We start from the raw sequence: 7532 nt of genomic DNA, 5'->3' as shown, positions 1-7532 counted from the left end.
ACACACTACTTCGGCAACTTTTTCTCAAAATACTACCGACACATGTTCAATCCATTCTCGCAGCTAATACTGACAGTGGGCAATTGTCCCAGCTTGCGTGTATAGTGGATAAAATACTAGAGATTCAACCTGGTTATGCCAGCATAAACGCAGTTGATCACTCTCCTACACTCACGCTCATCAACTCGCAAATTGAAAACTTGTCACGCTAAGTTGCCATTTATCCGTTAAGCGTGCCCCTCGTAAAAGTTTTCACAATCATGCACGCAAACGATCACGTTCACGCTCGTCACATTTTCACCACACATCCAATTAGTGTTGGTATCATGAAACATTTGGTCGCTCTGCACGCAAATGCACACCACCTTGCTCGTTTCGTGCTACTATTAGCACATCAACTTCACAGATGGGAAACCAGTAGGTCGAATAGCAAAGGCGAGTGCCGTCCAAGGCCTTAATTGCACCACTCGCCGTCTCCTCCTATTGGATAAGAATTCAAGTTTGCGATTTCTCATCGACAATGGAGCAGATATTAGCGTACTTCCAGTCACCCTCTTGAATACGCATGTTGCACCCTCTCCACTTACCCTGACAGCGGCAAATGGGTCAACAATTAAAACATACAGGCAGCATTCACTGAACCTCAACCTCGGCCTTTGCAGAGAATTTCAGTGGATTTTTATCGTTGCTGATATACAACAACCGATATTGGGAGCAGATTTTCTTACTCACTTCAATCTATGCATAGATCTCAAACAACAGCGTCCACTAGACTCTGAAAAAAACCTCTCCGTTAAAGGACAATCTACGACAAACCCATCTATGTACCCACTAACTTTTCATACAAACGATAAGTCACCATATCATGAATTACTTCGTGAATTTCCCGCAATTCAGAAGCCTAGTTTTCACGAACCATACCCGAAGCACAGGGTTTTACATCACATCAACATCAAGGGTTCTCCAGTCTTTTCACGCCCACGTCGCTTACACCCGGACTTTCAACGTATGCTTCAGTTATGAATCATTCATCCGTCCGAAAGCGTATGGGCTTCACCGCTTCACATGGTTCCAAAGAAAACCACAACAGCACTAACAATACACCGGGAACGGCGTTCCTCATAAAGGGAGAGCAGCGTAACGTACATTGCCGTCATTCTGGTATAATTGCATGTAATTATTGATGATAAACAACTTTATTTGCAATGTTTTGGTTCTAGAACTTACTTTTCGTTTTCCATGCACAGAATTGTCGTGAAACCTTCTCATATGGAACATCGCTTCCCTCGTTAATCCATAATGTACACAAATTACTTGTGAGAATACAAGGCGTACGCTAGTGCTGGTCGCTTGCTATAACAAACTGCACAAGGTTTTGTCCAATGTTGATTATGAATGCTGTAAATAAATCAGTAAATCAGTGACATCCAACAGCATTCAACTATCTCTATTATGAGCCTATGCAACGAAGTAAACCTGCTACTTAAATATACGTGTGGGGAAGCCACAATTACTGCGTACAGTAGCGTAATTCAAGTGCTCTGTCCAATTAAGTTTGAATAGATCTTGGATTCTTTCCCTTTTCTTGTGTTTCTCCTTTAACTTAGCATCTCCTCCAGAGCTTATTGTTTGACCTTTACGCACAGTGAGTACACCTGTTCCGCATACTTGATGACTGGTTGGAGAAGCATGGCATTCGACCTTCTTAAACACATATAGATCCTGGAAATCCGAAGAACCTTGACGCATTGAGCCTGTACCAGTGGCGTGTAATCCGTGGTCTTGAGATCGATTTCTGTAAGTTCTGCAAGAAGATATATGGTCTCGATCAGGAATATGAAATTGCCTTCTTTCACTCTGCGTCCCACCTCAGATCCCTAAACCAAGCAACATTACCGCAGATGTCTTACGTTCGGTCGTAATATGCAGCTTTGCACCACTACATTTATTTATATGGATTGTTTGGCAACTACTATACATTCTATCGACTTCCAACTGCCTTCAAGAGCAATATGTCGTCATCCAGCACCACATGATGTGCAGTGGCATATAACCACTTCTGGCCATCGGAAGCAACACAACGACCATAGGAGTTATCGGACGCTTGCCATTTTCTTTAATGTTTTTCATCCCCACAAACTCCGTCATTCTTCTGATAGAACAGTATGGTTCACCATCATCATCGCAAGCATGGAAAAACTGATGCTATGCTGTTATGCAAACATGATTTGTTGTGAAAAAAATAACACAAGTGGAGGCAGAATTAACTTAATGCTAGCCTACCAAACATTTAATCAGTCAATCTGCATAGAAACCAGCAATAAGAACGCCATTGACATATGTTGGCAGCCATTGCTTGAAGTGTCTTCAATCGGGCACAGCTAAGATCACACGGTCCCCATCCAGAAAAGCGAGTCGCACAGACAGAACCCAGATCTTTCATCACCTCTATCATACCCCCCGAATGGCCAAGAGATTGCAACCTCTCTGCTTCCACCACTCTGAATCGGGTACGGAAAACCGTACTCTCTTTGGCAAGTGGTGCTTTAACATGCGCAACACACGGCCTTACCAACGCAGCTTCTGGTGCTGTTTACACCTTTCTATGGAAGTCCCCGTTGCGCAAGCGAAAGCTGTCTTCTAGTTGCCTTATTGCGGATTCTCCAATATAAACCCACACATCAGCATTGCTTCCAACTTAGGGCATCGTGCAATTTGCAGAGCCTCTTTGTTGTATCTGTTTTTATTCCACGTTCAATCCTCTTTGAGCATCTTTGTTGTATCTGTTTTTATTCCACGTTGGGTTGATTGTGACGTTCTGCCAGTAGATTCCTAAAGTGTTCGGCGTTATGCATATCAGCGAGCTTCAAGGGTTCTATGATTAGTGGGCTGTCGAAGCGTTTTAACGTTTATCATTTCTTTGCCTATTAATGCAAACTGAGTCCTCCGGGTGCTGTTTATGCGGATTAATTCAAAGCCTTTTTATAGGTTCATCATGGATTGCCATGGAAATAATTATGGATGGAGTTGATTCCATGAATTCAAACCTTGAGTCTTTATCAGCTGCATCGGACGTGTCTTCTTGACACTCGGAAGAGACGGAATGCCGCTTTACAGTTGCTTCTCCGTAAAAAGTATATGTGAACTAAAGTCGCGCTTCTGTTGCGAATTGTAACCCACATGCTTCATATGAGCTTGAGTCAGTCTGTATCACATTCTATTAGTGCAGTTACCTATCACCAAACTTACCTTCGGGAATTTCTGATACGCCTAGACTAGTATGCTACGTTTCCGGAAGCCCATCAGTGCAACCACTCTATCCCAGAAGCGTCTCCATTGTTAAGACAGACACAAGATGTAAGGAGCCTGTAGAAACTAGGTCTATTATAAAGCTATGCCTACTTTATAAGGTTATGGTTGAAAGGCTTATTGGTTAAGCCACGAAATTAGGTGCCCACACCTAAAAGTGAAGTGAAGAAGGATGCCTTGACGGCAGAGCCGAATACTTCAAACAACATTTATAGTAGCCGTAAGCTGCCACTTATCTGAGGCCCACAGCTGAGTTAGAACCCTAGACTGTCAGCGTGGATTCAGGCGTGAGTGACTGCATATGTACTCTCATGCACCACTGAATATTCGGTCCAGATGCCTTCCCACTTATATTATTCGAAAATGGAGGTGAAGTCTTCATTCTGCGCTTGTGTGATATGCTTGACTGCAGGTAGGAAAAAGATGATGCCCCATACAACTTAAAGGAGTCAGTAATTTTTTTATACAAAAAGCTCGTATTGGGCGTGGCAATTGCAGACGGATCATCTTGACCCCGATAGTATTGTACCGATGGAGTCACTTGCGTTTCGTCCACTTACAGTAGCTCGTGAAACACTGGCTCGAGAGAAACAATCAGGGTTTTGACCTAGTAACCAAAATCTTAACCAAAATCTTAAACACCGTCAAATGCTGGAGCAAAGCCATAATTTTAGTATTTCTGGATTTTGGGGTGATCGGACGGACGTTGGAAGGTCTGTAAAACCCTATTGTTCACTTAGCCTGCAATAAAAGTCTTGTCAAGCTGGAATGTGCAAGCGACATCCCTCTCGTCTTTAAACAGAGGGAGAAGGCGTATGTGTTTTCCGATGAACTTGTTAAAGACGTATCGTTTCTTGGGATGCACTATGCACCCACAGTGTATGAGTTCAGGCTCCTGGATGTGTAGCCACTGAACAGGCCACTCACTACCCGTGGGAGTCAATCGAAGTTTTCGAGCTTTTCACGTACCTTTGAATTTATATTAGCTCTGATTTTAGTGTGACAGATGAAGTGAATACATCAATCTGCAAGCCTTTAATCGCGTTTGATAACTTCAGACAGCTAGAGCATCAGAGTGGTGTATCTCTGAATCTCGAGGGACGTGTGTAACAGACTAGAGTGTGGGCTTTTCGGCTGTATGACTGTGAGACTGGGTCGGTTCGGTCGGCGGAACTGAGACGTCTTCAAGTGCTCGACAGTCGTTGTTTCGTAATCATAGCTTGTGTGGGTTTGTGTCGGAGGATCCTCAATAAGGCAACTTTCCCTGGTTCAACGAAGACTTCCGTAGAATCGTACGACAAGCACCAGAAGCTGCGTTAGAATATTTGTTGCGCATGCTGAAGCATCGTTTTCCAAAGAGAGTATGATTTTTCGCACCCAATCTAAAGTGGCCGAAGCAGAGAGGTTGCCAACTTTCGGCCAGGCATAGACTATGAGAGAGGTGACGAAAGATCTGGGTTCTGTCTGTGCGACTCGCTTTCCCGGATGGAGACCGCGTGATCTTAAGTGCGCCCGATTGGAGACACTGCAAGCTATGACCACCAACAGATGTCAGTGAGGCTCTTGCTCGAAGTTTTCATGCAGATTGACTGAGTTGATGTTTGCAGATGTACGTGCCTTTGGATGATTGTGGTGGGCTAGCACTTAGTCCCTTCCTCGTCCACTTTCATTCTTGTCTTCACAATAAGGTTTCCAATAAATTATGGTTGTATGGCAGGGAAGCATCAGTATTAGACACTGGTTTCCTGCTCACGATGATGATGATGATACCTTAAAATGCTCAGTGAGACAGTCTGGAAAGATAGTGATGATACAAGTGCAACTGATATCGATCGGTTACCAATTCTTTCCTTGTCTCCAGTGAAGTGCAACAGGGATAGCGGGGACTCCATCCTTGGATGCGCATCTTTCCAACTCTTGGAAATCCTTTTGATACTCTTGCTAAGCTATACGTCGCCTATCTTGCTGTTGGCGCTACTTTTAAGGTGGCACCGAGACTAGAAATTCTTTCTCAATATACGATGCTTGGGCACCCGTACTACATGGTCGGACAACCTCAGCTGCTGGTGTTTTGGTGCGTTACTTAAACAAAGTACTTAAGCGAAATACTTGCTCATTTTCCACCGAAAATTTTACGAACGCTTTTGAGGCATCTAATGGCAAAAACTGAAGATGTCAGACATTGTGTGTCCGAGTGATTCATATCTCGCAACCATGCAGTAACACAATCTCAAATGTAGCCTGGTACCCACAAAACTCTGTGCCACAGGTGATGCAGATCAGTCAAATCGATTTGAACCTTTGAGGTTCCAGCATTGACTTTATCAAACAAATGTCCGTCAGGATTGATGCAACTACTAAATGATGTAAAATTCTTTAAAACCTCCGGTGATTATCTTTGAAATGCAAGCATATTGTAGTTTTGATGCGTGGCTGGCAATTTTGAAGGTGTCAGATGCATATCGAAAGATAGCATGATGGTGGTCGGTCTATTCTGCAGCTTTTGCTCTACCTACGTTTTTATTAGGAGTATACTATCATCTGTACAACCCAGACCATCAAATCCTCACTAGCAGCGACTTTTGAAGAGCTTCCAGCATTCTTTGGCACTCTTTACGTAAAGAATAGCGTCGCCAGGTCGTAACTGTCACTTGCATCTGACGACGTTTTTTTCTAAGTTCTAGGAGAGAGTTCGTTCACAGTCACTATATTCGGAAGATAATTCAAATCACCGTTTTCTATGTCGATTCACACTTTATCAAGCTGTACCGTTTCATACTGGATGTTACTCATATGAATTTAACCAATAATCACAAAACTACATCCAAAGCTAAAGTCATATGTATCAATCGCAAACCGCTGACACTACTGGCTGCACGCCCCATCGTTCAGTTATTGCGACGAATGACATTTTTTTGTAAAACGGACAAAAAATTAGAGGGGAAGTACATCAATCACCATACAGTACAGTCAAAAGTTTACTCCATCACTTTCCCTTCGTTTTCAACATTTGAATTCCCGAAAATCGACAATTCTCTACCTCCAAATCAATATCAGGTTGGTCAATTGCCCAACACACATCTTGCCGCACAATAGCAGGATAACACCTGCACTTCCACACGTAACTTCCGAATGGGCAAAGTGATCGTAATCAGAGTACTATGAGCATGTCTCAGTTCAGAAGAGATATCTACTTTGAAAGAGGATCAATACAAATGGCGGTTCCTTTCACTGTAATAAATCTGTTCCACTGTGGCCTGGCTTCTCCGTTTCATCTGCTCTCATTCATCATTCTTCAAAGTTGCCTGATCGTCTTAGTCTCGTTTCCCATGTCAAGATGAGGAAATCACTCTCAGACGCTCAACCATGCTGTTGTGGTTGGGTCGAACGAAGTTAACTCTGTCCCAACTTGTCTCCAACGTTCCACGATGCACCATACACGGGGGGCGCTACTCTTCTCTTAATAAACTGCCCATTGAGGAAGTTTCTTTCTTCCTTCAGGGATAAAATTCGAATTGATTAGTGACCACAACTGATCTGTTCTGAAACATCGGAGATTCTTCACCGCTTTTGGACACCAACTTTGTAGTAGTGCAGAGGGTTAAAATAATTCGCCAACGTAGCCTAAACGAGAGAACTAAATGAATCACAGATGGTCCTGCCGTTTATCTTATTCTACATAAACACCACCGCACGCTCCAATTAGTGCGATATCCGAGGTGCCTGAGTTGATTTTCACACAATTTGGTTTCAATCGCGACACCATTTTGACGAAAACTTGGAGACTGTGCCTAACTGGGGAAACCCTAAATGGGTTAATCCGGCCAACGATTTTTGAAGAGCAGCTTTGGTCAAAAAATATACAGCAAGGATGACCGGCGCTATATCTTGTCTAAGTGCGAGTTAATCACACTGCTGATCAGCTCCCGGGTCCGGACTGCTAAGTGCTCAAACTACTAGCCAGGAGGTCGCGGGTTCGAGACTCTTCGGAGTTTCGTGAGATGCGCACTGCTGATGATTCTCAATAAGGATGAAACAGCTGTACAGTGCTTCTCGGCTTTGCAGCATAGGACAAAATCACACAAAAATCCCAAATCTCCTCACACTACCAATAATGCAAAGCATCAAATGTCGTACAACAGGAAACATGAGGTGAACTTATGCAGCGTACTCTGTTGAAAAAACCATCATAAGCGATAGAATCAACGGGAATTAAGCTTAGT

This window comes from Opisthorchis viverrini, assembly GCF_000715545.1.
Source record: "Opisthorchis viverrini unplaced genomic scaffold opera_v5_164, whole genome shotgun sequence".
NCBI lineage: Eukaryota > Metazoa > Platyhelminthes > Trematoda > Opisthorchiida > Opisthorchiidae > Opisthorchis > Opisthorchis viverrini.
The sequence above is the reverse complement of the archived record's forward strand: the minus strand, read 5'-3'. Positions refer to the sequence as shown.